Source organism: Adiantum capillus-veneris, chromosome 30, assembly GCF_014529385.1.
Source record: "Adiantum capillus-veneris isolate H3 chromosome 30, ASM1452938v2, whole genome shotgun sequence".
NCBI lineage: Eukaryota > Viridiplantae > Streptophyta > Polypodiopsida > Polypodiales > Pteridaceae > Adiantum > Adiantum capillus-veneris.
Window position 1 is genome coordinate 54,578,709 of NC_140960.1, and position 12,425 is coordinate 54,591,133.

The 12,425-nt window shown below is 49.5% G+C and overlaps 1 protein-coding gene across 2 annotated transcripts in view; it reads right to left on the reverse strand.

Annotated features, from left to right (window-relative positions):
* The window catches only part of NUP155 (nucleoporin 155), a 118,542-nt gene that overhangs the window by 15,577 nt on the left and 90,540 nt on the right, over window positions 1-12,425 (reverse strand). The gene's annotated exons all lie outside the window — the stretch shown is intronic.

Sequence of the window (12,425 nt, forward strand, 5' to 3'; positions counted from 1 at the left end):
AAAAACACCTGTCTAGGATGGATTCTCTCGATATCTAGAAGCTTTCTCGTGAGCTGTCACAGAAATTCAGCAGGCTGTAATTCTCTGTTTTTCACTGCCGGGAGCCAAAAAGCCTGTACACGCATCCCAAGGCTCTCACGAGGCTCCCTCGATGTTCCCTTGCAGTTTAGGTGCGAAACCCTAAACCTGCAGAAAAACACAGCAGGCTGTAATTCCCTGTTTCGGATCGTTTTTAGCGGAGCGAACACACCTACGCGTGTCCCAAGGGCTCCCGCACGCAATGGGATAGTTCCCCTGTGAATTGGACGAGTTTTCACGCGAGAAAACTCTCCAAACTCGCAATCTTTCGTGATGGAACTGTGCGTACCTGTGGGGGATTAGCAATTAGCTAATCCGGTTCCTGTTCATAAGGCTCTTGCCTTGGCAAACGCGCATAAACCCCCAGAACTGTACATAGGTCAAATGAGAAGCCCACTAGTGGGGCATAACATACTGTACGTAGGGGAGAAAGAGAGCAGTATGTAGCGTGCAGGGCATCACTCCCGTCACCATACTGTGCATAGAGGGCAAGGTAAGCATTCCATAGCTTCTGTACCTACTACAATCCACCTGAGGCTGAAAATGGCGCCCCCTTTGTTGATATGCAGCTCGTTTTTGCCTCCCAGAGTGGCAGAATCGCTCACAGGCTGACACGTCGCCCAGTTTCCGAGTTTGGGCTTTCCCTGCTAAAAATATCTCAACTGGTGCGTCAGTTGACTTGGCAGCAGAGCAATAAAATGTTCCCCTTGTCATTCCAGAGCTAATGACGCGAACACATTTTCCGGTCAAAAATAACACTTCCCTAAATTTTAGGAGATGCTTCCATGGCGTCCCTATCGGTCTCCTGACCATCATTGAAGACTACCATTTGACCAACATCTACAATGTGGGTTAATTTACTGGCCCCTTTCAACTTATAAAGTTGCAGTGACTTGACGAGTGGCCCAAATTCCAGTTTGGCGCACACGAGCTTCCATACTCATCAGAATTCGGTGCTATTTGGCCCGGGCAGTCCCTGTCTAACCGACCTAGATCCCCGATGTGAGAAACCCATTTGGCTGCAGCCGTTTCACACTGGCCATGCAATGTCCACTTGCACCTTTTCAAGGGTTTTGGGACAAACAAGTAAAAATAAAATAAATATATCTAATACTTATTTACGGAAGGCAACAGGAAAAATACACCTCCTGGTGACACACCCCACCCTTGAAATACTGCAAGCGACCTCGCTTGCATGCCAATAATACATGCAGATATCTCCTCATATCACATATATTCTATGATGGGAATCCAAGATATACATGCTTCCGGAAATGTAGCGTTGGACGATTAAACAATCCCACCAACCTGGCTATGACACATATATCAAGCATAGAAGTCTTCTAGTGTACTCTTGAGCACAAACTTCTCTAGCTAAATTCTGTATGGAAAGAGTAGATACGATTGCTTAACTACTCTCTTGAGCATCATGAACCATGCTCTTGACTTGCTCCAAAAAGGCTGCATCAAGTCACTGTGGGTTCCATTTGAAAGGCTTCAAGATACAATTGCAATAGCTGAGGTGAATCAAGCAATTCAGACTCTTCCATCCATTTGGCATCTAATGATGGATAGTTCTTGAACTTTACCAAATAGCGTCTTGCAACCTTTCCTCTAACCTTTCTTTCTTTATGTGCCAATATCTGTTCAGGAACAAGGATTTCATCCAATTCTTCCACTTCGGGTTGTTCCTCATCAAGCATATTCTCTGGCATATCACCAACAAAGGGTCTTAGAAGGCTAACATGAAAAGCATTATGTATTTTCCAGCCTTCTGGTAGGTTTAACCTGTAAGCTACATCGCTGATCTTTTCTAAAATCCAAAAAGGACCATAATATCGCATACTGAGCTTAGGAAACAAGCGTTCCTTGCCTTTCCTTTTCCTTAACCTGGCCTTTTCAAAGCGCAAAAGCACCCAATCACCAAGTGAAAATACAAGTTCACGACGGTGACGATCAGCAGCTTTCTTTTGCCTAGCTTGAGTCTTCTCAAGAGCAATCTTTATCTGCCTGTATGTTTCATCCATATCTTGCACATACTTGTCTACCTCAAAAATCTTATCCTTAATCTGCAAAATGGGCGGGACTTTCTTCCCTCCTTCCACTATCTCAAATGGTGCCTTAACTGTTGACGTATGCACAGTGTTATTGTAAGCATATTCAACCAATGGAAGATGGTGTTCCCAAGTTGCCTTGTGCTCTGACACATAACATTTGAGCAGGTCCAAAACAGTAGAATTTGCCTCTTCTGACTGTCCATCAGTTTGCGGATGAAACGAAGAAGAGAACTTTAGCGAAGTACCCATGTTCTCAAACAATGCCTTCCAGAAAAGACTCGTCATACGTGGATCCCTGTCACTGACAATTGACTGAGGCATCCCGTGATATTTAAAGATATTGCTCATGAATATCTTGACCATGTGTTCTGGCTTTATCTACTTCCTCACAGGAATGAAATGGGCGTGCTTACTGAACCTACAAATGATAGTCCAAATCCCATCATTTCCTGTTTGCGTCCTTGGAAGATCAAAGATAAAGTCCATTGCTATGCTTTCCCATGGCCTATCAGGGATCGGCAATGGCTGCAACAATCCCGGTTGCTTTTGTCTGTCAAATTTGACTTTTTGGCATACTAAGCATGATCTTACAAATGTGTCAACATCTTGACGCAAAGCTGGCCAATAGAAGAATGCCTCAACCCCTTTCACTGTCACATCAATTCCACGATGCCCAGCATAAGGTGGAAGCATGACTTTCCATCAAAATTTTTGGCCGTAATTGTTTAGTAACGCATAACTTTCCATGTATCATGAGAAAGTCATTCTTAAGCATATAGTGCTCATGATGTTTCCCATCAACAAGCTAGTCATAGATCCTTGCAAAATCTGAATCTTCAGCATATTGTGTCTTCATTTCGTCTAGTTCACAATGGTACGGAATTGACACTGCTGAAATTTGGGGCTTTCGTGACAACGCACCAGCCACTACGTTCTTCAAAAGTTTTGCCAGAAAAATGCCTCTTTTGTCCTTGTCCTCGTCCCGAAGAAGACTTAGACTGCTTCTTGGACATATCACCTTCTTCAGTGGAGGGCTTCTTTGCAGGAGACTCAGAAGGCTTTGCTGCAACATTGCCCTTGGCTGAGAACTGTTTGCCCTGGGCCCCTTTCTTGTGGCTATTAAATCCATCGGAATCTCCCTTCGACAGATTGCTGGCCACTCTTGCATTCTCTATCAATTGAAACATATTCATGACAGTCGTCTTTGTGCAGTAGTCCCTGATTTTCTTGGGCAATCCGCAACAGTACTTCTCAATTTGTTCTGACAAAGGCACAAACCTGTAAGAGGTGACTGGCAACAGCGCGGCCCAAAACTTTTTATTGTACTCTTCCAAGTTCACACACTTATTAGCATTCAACTCGTGCCATTTTGTCATCACATCCACTTCAAAAGTGTTCGTCAACCATGCAGGCGCAAAAAGTGTTTGAATTGGACCCACGTTGTTGGGGCTTGACCTTGGTTCAACAATGCGGTCCACCATTGAAGCGCATTCCCTTTCAAGAAAGTGGCAGCCTTGCGTATCTTTGAAGATTCCGTGAAGTTGCCTCCAGCATAAGCTGCATCGAACTGTTGTATAAAGGTCAAAGCCTTTAATTGGTCCTCAGTTCCTCTGAAAGTTTCAAACTTCACTCCCTGCCCACCTTCCTTGTAATCCTTAGGCTGACTCAAAGGAGCCACATTATCATAAACAGGTGCCTGTAACAGTGGTGCTCCATGAGTGTTCATTCCAGCACTCGCATCAACTGTTTTCCCTGTCATATCTGCATTTTGTCCGTATGGCTGCGAAAAACCAGCCATACCAAATTGTGTTCCAAGCACTCGAAACTGACCATAGGCACCCTGAAAACCTAGTTGGACACCCATGTTCGCGTACATAGGGTTACCCATGCCGTTTGCATTGTCCCGAACACATTCCCTGGCATATAACCTGTGGAAGGTCCAGCCATAGCTTGAAACACTGAACCACCTCCAAAATAACCAGGATAAGTATTAGGTAATGGAAGGGTTTGACGCATAGCCTGTTCATTGCTCCCTTGACCATTCACAAACGGTTCCTGTCCAGCTAAAGCAAGTTGCTTTGGATCATTGGGCACCGCTAGTTGCTCAACCACATGGGCTTTCCCTCGAGCATCATGAGTCCTCTGCGCATTGAAAATCTCCTTTTCCTGCAACGGCTCAGTCATGCCCCTGTGTAGGAGACTGAAAACCCTGTGTCGAAGCCTGTAAGAATTCCTGCATCCTTGGATTGTTAGCCAACTGCTGAAACATGTCCATGCAACAACGCAGTTGAGTTCTAAACAACCTATCCTCTTCTTGAAGAGTTGAAGGAACTTTCTCCGTGCCATGTGAGGAAGATCCCTCTTCAGGTACTTGGTCTCTCTTCTCTGCCATATCGACAAGCTCTGTGTTGCTTTCACCCACAACAATCCACACTGCACTTTTTGAAGAAAAAGTGACTATCCCGTCGATGGAACCATATAACCGGCCTATACAACGTAGAGGGCGGTACTATTTCAATTACCTGTTAACTTTACACAGAGCACTGAGAAGGGAAGAGAACACAGTTGCGTCCAGCGACTAGAATGTCACTGCGCACACGAGACCGACACCCTGTAGGCCCCAAAGACTGGCGCCCCTTTCGGTATTTCTTTATTCAAATTAAGGTAGACGATCCGACCACTTAGCACAAGCTTTCACAAGGCTGTCCAAACCTGGCGAGGGCTGAAAACGCAGGTTTTCGACCGGATTTCGACAACATAACGGCGCAAAAACCCCTGTAGGTCAAAAACACCTGTCTAGGACGGATTCTCTCGATATCTAGAAGCTTTCTCGTGAGCTGTCACAGAAATTCAGCAAGCTGTAATTCTCTGTTTTTCACTGCCGGGAGCCAAAAAGCCTGTACACGCATCCCAAGGCTCTCACGAGGCTCCCCCGATGTTCCCTTGCAGTTTAGGTGCGAAACCCTAAACCTGCAGAAAAACACAGCAGGCTGTAATTCCCTGTTTCGGATCGTTTTTAGCGGAGCGAACACACCTACGCGTGTCCCAAGGGCTCCCGCACGCAATGGGACAGTTCCCCTGTGAATTGGACGAGTTTTCACGCGAGAAAACTCTCCAAACTCGCAATCTTTCGTGATGGAACTGTGCGTACCTGTGGGGGATTAGCAATTAGCTAATCTGGTTCCTGTTCATAAGGCTCTTGCCTTGGCAAACGCGCATAAACCCCCAGAACTGTACATAGGTCAAATGAGAAGCCCACTAGTGGGGCATAGCATACTGTACGTAGGGGAGAAAGAGAGCAGTATGTAGCGTGCAGGGCATCACTCCCGTCACCATACTGTGCATAGAGGGCAAGGTAAGCATTCCATAGCTTCTGTACCTACTACAATCCACCTGAGGCTGAAAATGGCGCCCCCTTTGTTGATATGCAGCTCGTTTTTGCCTCCCAGAGTGGCAAAATCGCTCACAGGCTGACACGTCGCCCAGTTTCCGAGTTTGGGCTTTCCCTGCTAAAAATATCTCAACTGGTGCGTCAGTTGACTTGGCAGCAGAGCAATAAAATGTTCCCCTTGTCATTCCAGAGCTAATGACGCGAACACATTTTCCGGTCAAAAATAACACTTCCCTAAATTTTAGGAGATGCTTCCATGGCGTCCCTATCGGTCTCCTGACCATCATTGAAGACTACCATTTGACCAACATCTACAATGTGGGTTAATTTACTGGCCCCTTTCAACTTATAAAGTTGCAGTGACTTGACGAGTGGCCCAAATTCCAGTTTGGCGCACACGAGCTTCCATACTCATCAGAATTCGGTGCTATTTGGCCCGGGCAGTCCCTGTCTAACCGACCTAGATCCCCGATGTGAGAAACCCATTTGGCTGCAGCCGTTTCACACTGGCCATGCAATGTCCACTTGCACCTTTTCAAGGGTTTTGGGACAAACAAGTAAAAATAAAATAAATATATCTAATACTTATTTACGGAAGGCAACAGGAAAAATACACCTCCTGGTGACATAAACTCTACATCACTTCAAAAAAATAGCAAATTGCTGCATTTTGTAGAAAAGCTGAAGTCTACGGAATAAGAACAACCTCAACTGGAAATGTAACTCGAGAGCGTTGCCCATAATCTCTCACTATTGCTTTTGCCCTATGCTCCATGCATAATCCAGCCCGATGCCTTGATCAAAGCTTTTCTTTTTGCCATCTGCTCACACGTTGAGCCTCTACTGCAGAAACTCGGCCATCATCACCCCATGCCTACAGCCATATGGTCATCATTCCCACGCCCATTGCCCGCAGGCCTGCAAGTTCCCTGCGGCTGCATATTCAGCCCCCCCCCCCCCCCCCCACAAAAAAAAAAAGAACCAACCCCTGACCCCCTCCCTCACCCTCTTCCCCTTTTCTGCTTACCATCAGCCTTGGCTATAGACCGACATCCTTTCCCCATCTCGGTCGCTTGATCGATCAGTGTGCCTCCGGTGCAAGGCGACGAGCTCTACTGTGCTCGTAGCTCTTCCGCGTGTCCAGTGTCTGCTCTAAAGAAGTCTGTGATCTGTCTCTGAGACTGCCTAGCCTCTCCTCTCGTCAGGCTCTCTCTGTGTCTGCGCAGCTCGAGCAAAAACAAACCCACGCATCTCTGATCCTCGTACCGCATGACTATGGAGAGTGGTCCAAAACCCTCTCTGAACAAGCAGGGGAAGCGGCCTCGTATCTCGTAGTAGACGGGGCAGTGGCATGTGTAGTGCAACTCTGTCTCAGGCTCCATGTCACACAAGGGGCATGTCCACGCCTCTGCTGGTACTCCATTGTATCTCCCAGTCTCGATCCGCAACTAGTATGAAGATGTGCGTATTTGGCCAATAGCACATCGTATCCCATCAGACAAGTGGGTGTCCATGTATCTAGGCCTCGTCACAAAACCGTCCTCCATAAGCTGGAGAAGATGCTCTCTGTAGAAAGTCATCTTCGTGCCCAGCTCCTGTACTGACTGTATCCATGTCCTCCTGGTATCTAGTTGAGTCAAGTCCTGGCGGATGAGCCTGGTGATCTCGGACTGTGTAAGAGTCAGAGAGGGTGCATCCAGTGAGTAATGGAAGGGGGGCAATCTGTCTATGTTGAACCCATGCGCCTGAAACCATGATGTCATCTCCCCATAACAGCATGTTGTATCTCCCTGCATGGCTAACTGTCGAGAGGACTCAAGTGCAAGGCGGGCATATCTGTCTCTGGGAAGTTCCCACATGCGGTGTAAGAAGGAGACAGATCTGGTGAGTGCCTCAACCACTAGTGGGGGGGCAGCTAGCTCTGCTCAGAGAGAGTTGAAGAGAAAAAGTTGCCCAAACCCTGCCGATCCTCTGCGCAAGAGTTCTGTCGCCAGCAAGCTCTTTGCAGAGCCTTCAGTCGCCGTGGAGTATCCCTCTTCAGCCTGTGCGCGCGTTCTCCTCTGTTGTTCGCCTACGTGACCTGCAGATTCCCAGCCATCTGTCAGTCTGTTGTTCACGTTCCTGGTGCAGGTTTCGCGTGTCACCCAGGGTGTGTAGCTGTGAGTGTTGGATGTCCCCTGTTCTGGCTGCAGTCTTTCATCTTTAGTGTGCAGGTTTTAGGTAGCGTAGAGTTCTGCTCTGGTGAATTTTCTGCAGGGGTTTTGGGTCTCTGAGATTTTATGTCAAGCTTTAGCGGTACACATTTTGTTCATAATTCTGTAGAGCAGAGTCCTCTTTTATGTACAGTCCTGAGGTTGGTACAGAGAACGACTGATAAAATAAAAAACAAAAAACTGAGTGTTTTTCTTGTGGAGTTCAAGTTGTGATTTTTTATCGAAGTAGACTTTTGTCTGTACAAAGGGAAGTCTTTTTTTTTTTTTTTTTGAGAAAAAGATCCTTCTATTAGTTAATGAAAACTGCCCATAGGGCTATAACCACCTCTGCAAGAGAGGGCTACAACAAGCATGATGGGGAGACTCTCCCAATGAAAAAACAGCATATATACAATGGGGCTAAATCAAGAGATGGGAGGAGGGAAAAGCCACACAGGTGGACAGTAGTGCCATCTGAGCACCCCCTGGACTATGGTGTAGAAAGGCCCAGGGCGCCAGAGTCGAAGGAAAGCCTCGCGGCGCTCCCGCATGCGGTCGGAGCTGCCATGTAGTCCCTCAAGCTGTCCTCTGAGAGTATGGATCAGCTCTAGCCAAAAGTCACGAACAGTCTCTGCTGGTGGCACAAGGCGAGCCTCAAAGATGCGGAAACAGCGGGCCCGCCAGATGAACCAAAGTGTCAGGCCACTGATGAGCTCCCACCACTCCTCTCTCTCACTACACCACTCCAGTGGAGTAAGCTCTGTAGCAAGCTGGAGTGTAGGTCGCCCCCCCTGTATCACTATCATCCTGCTGGTGGAAGATAGCTCAAACTGAAGTGCTGGGCCCGTGAGGGTGGACCAAGCCACTGCCCCCCAAGTGTACTGGCGAGCCGTGGAGAGAGCAGGCATCAGCCGAAGAACTCGTAGCCACACCTGCTGGGCCGAGGGACAGTCCCAAAGACAGTGACGCTGACTCTCTACCAAATGGTCACAAGCTGCACATGTGGCCGAGAGACCACTATGCACAAGCCAGCTCCCTACTGCTGTGGCTCTATGTGCAACCAGCCACTGAAACAAGGTGACTCGCCTCGGCTGTCTGGAGTCCCACAGCCTCTGCCAAAAAGCTGCCAAGAACTCGACTGTGAGGCCCTCCTCCTGCCAATGACGTGCTGCAACGGGGCGGGCCTCTCTCTGTGCTGCAAGTATATGACGTCCAAGCCGAACAGTGTACTGAAAGAAGGGGACTACTGGGCGGTCTGCAAAAGAGAAGGGGTCCCTCCAAAGACACTCACCAGGATCCCATTGTACTCGTGCCAGTGGACGGCACTCCCAAGCCCATAGCCTCCAGTGTCCTGTCTCAAGAGCTGCTGGGTCAGGGTCTATGACGCAAGTCCTCCCACAGATGCCCACAACTCGGATCCTCTGGAAACAGCACTCCGCTACCTGCGGGGCCTCTACTGCAACTCGTTGTAATCGTCCCCCACCCTGAAGCTCGAAGAACAGGGCTGGGACAGTCTCTGAGCAAGCCCTGACTGAAATGAGAACCTCCACTCGTGTGAAGGCTCCCATCCACCGGGGTGCTACTGGCTCGAGAGGCATGAGCCACTCAACTGGAACTGACTCTGAGATGTTCTGACACATGCTCTGCACCCCTCTCATGCCCTGTAGCTGGATAGCCTGCACCTCCTCTGACAAACCTGTGAACTCTAGCCAATCACCTAGAGAGCGTGCTGGACCAGCTGCCATGGGACCCCAAGAAACACGAGGCCGACTCCCAAGCAAGTGGCCTCTCTGAGTGCTAACCATGGGGTTCCAGACGAGGGGCTGCCGTAGGCGCTCCTCTGTGCACGTCGGCTATCTCTACTCAAGGCCACGGCGTAAGAGCTCCCAAGATCGAAGCAAACTCACAGCAAATCGGTCCTCCAATCTCCTGCTCAAACCAACTCGGCGCAGCTCTGTAAAGATCCATATGGTCGAAGGTTGCCAAGGGCCTCCTGACTGAGGCACCCTGGCACGAAGCCTCTGCAACAAGAACTCCTTCCAGGGCTCCTCACCTGGAAGAAGTCCTCTGACGACGAACTTCCCAAGAAGGGCTCTGCTCTGCTGTGTTGGATCAATGATCCCAAGCCCTCCATGAGAACAAGTGTGATGACCGACCAAGCCACCTTGGCTCGGGCAATCTGAGTGTCACAACCTGACCAAAGGAAGTTCCTGATCAGCCTCTCTACCTGGCTGATACAAGAACTCGAGAAGATCCAGCAAGAAGTGATGTACCACATAGTCGCCAACAACACCTGGTTGGCAACTACTACTCTACCAGCCAGCGAAAGTCGTGCTGAGCTCCAATGTAACAGCTTTCTCCTGATGGACAGGAGAAGAGGAGCAATCTGCTGCTCGGGGGACAAGTCCAAACCAACCTGACAACCCAAGTACCAAACTGCACTCCCTGGAGGAATCCACCTGAAACCCTCTCCTGGCATCCAATCTGGCACAGGAGCACTGCCAACCGAGAAAGCCACTGTCTTTCTCCAATTGATCAGTGTGCCCGATGCACAGCAGAAAGTCTCCAAAGCCTGCTCACAGTTGTGTAAATTGGCCTCCTGGCCCTCTAAGTACAAGGCCAAGTCGTCGGCAAACTCAACGTCCAGAAGCTCATCTCCTCGTATAGGGAGTGCTAAGCCCCTCAGACCAACCTGCTGTGACACCAAAAATCTGCTCATCGCCTCCGCATAGAACAGAAAGAGAAAGGGGGCAAGAGGACAACCCTGTCTGACCGATCGTGTGAGCATGAAGCGCTCACCTCTACCTCCTGCCAAAAGCACCTGACTGTGAGCCTGTCTGTACAAAGCTCACACCCCTCTCATCCAAGCATCTGAGAAGCCCATCCTGTGTAGCGTGCCCTCTAGAAAGTCCCAGTCAACTCTGTCGTATGCCTTCTCAAAATCGAGAAGAAGAATCACAAGGTCCTCCCCACGGAGTCGTGCCGGGGCAGAAGCGTCCCAGAAGGTGAAGATGTTGTCAAGGATACTGCGTTCCTTGACAAAACCTGTCTGAGTCCCATGTATAAGGCTCTCCAAAAGTGGCGGAATCCTCAAACTCAGAGCCTTGGCAAGAATTTTGTAGGCTGAGTTTAGGATGGTGATGGGGCGCCACTATCGAATCTCATCCAAGGAGCCACCCTCCTTTGGAATGAGGTAAATCAGGCCCTCACTCATGCTATCCGGCATCACTCCTGTGTGCAGAATGTACTGAAAGGCACTACAAAGATCTGGGCCAAGCAGGTCCCAGTACTCCAAGAAGAAGCTGAGAGTCGGCCCATCCTCACCTGGACAGCTACCACGAGGGAGGGCCCTAAGAGCCGTGTGCAGCTCCTCAAGCTGAAGAGGTATCTCTAGCCTCTGGCGCATCTCCTCAGTCACAAGACAAGGCATCTGTGCCCAAACCTGCTCCCTGCATGCATCTTGTCTCTCTAACTGGGGCTCAACCGACAGTAACTCACGGTAAAAGTCAGTAGCAACTGCACGCATATCCTCGGGCTCACAAACAACTGACCCATCGGGTCTCCTCAATTGATTGACCTTGGCATGCGAGTGCCGAGGTCCCACTGTCTCAAAAAAAGCACCTATCACTCTGTCACCCACCTGAGTCCACTGAGATGCCTGTCGGTGAAAGGCAAACTCATGGCGCCTCTCCTCTGTGCAAGCAAGCTCTTGTCGAGCCTGTTGTAACTGCTCCTCCAACCATGGACTGTCTGGATGCTGCTCCTGCATCCTCTGTAGTGAAGCAATGCCTTGTCTGAGACGCTGCTCCTCCTCTCTCGCTGCAGCCCGTCGAGCCAGAGACTCCTAGAGAAAAAAGTGGCTAAGCTGAGCTAGGCCTAAGGCCACTCTGTCTGCAGGTAGAGCCTGGCTGTCCATGCCCTCTGTCCAGAGAGCCTCTACCCTCTCTCTAAGTGCTGACTCCAACAAGACCCGCTCTGGGATGCGAAGCATCGTGCTCCCACTCCTCTGCCTGTCTGCCACTGTGAGGATCACTGGTGCATGGTCCGAGAAGGATATCCCTACCAGCCCCCCAAGTCACTGAAGTGGTCACTAGTGTAGAAGCGATCTATCCGCGATAGATTCACTCCTCCCACTCTGCGGTCCGATCTAGAGAAGGCAAGACTCTCTGGAGGCCTCACAAAGCCAGAATGTTGCCATGTATCCGAGACCCTCAAAATCATACACAACCTCTCCCAAGCTGCTAACTCGACTCCATGCACAGTAGCATGGCTGCCTCCGATCCTGTCAGAAGGGTCCTCCAACATGTTGAAGTCCCCTCCTACACACCAATGGTCAACCTGTGACCAAAACTCTGCACGAGCACTCGCCACATTGGGCGCATAGATGTTCAGGAAGCCCACAAGGCCACCCTGAAGCTGCATAGTAATCCATTGAGCCCTGCCTGGCACAATAATCCCTCTGCCCACAATGGCCTGCTGCAATGAGTCCACAATAGTCATACATACCCCACCCTGGATGCCTCCAGGTCCAAAAGCAGCTGACCAAAAGATATCATAACGTCCACGCAAAATCTGACCACATCGCCGAATGCGGCTCTCAGACAAATGGTGCTCCTGAAGCATAAGGAGATCAATCTCTCCTCCCACAAGGCAACGCTGAAGCTCCTGATGCAATCGGCCCCGCTGTCGCTGAAACTGGGGCCCACC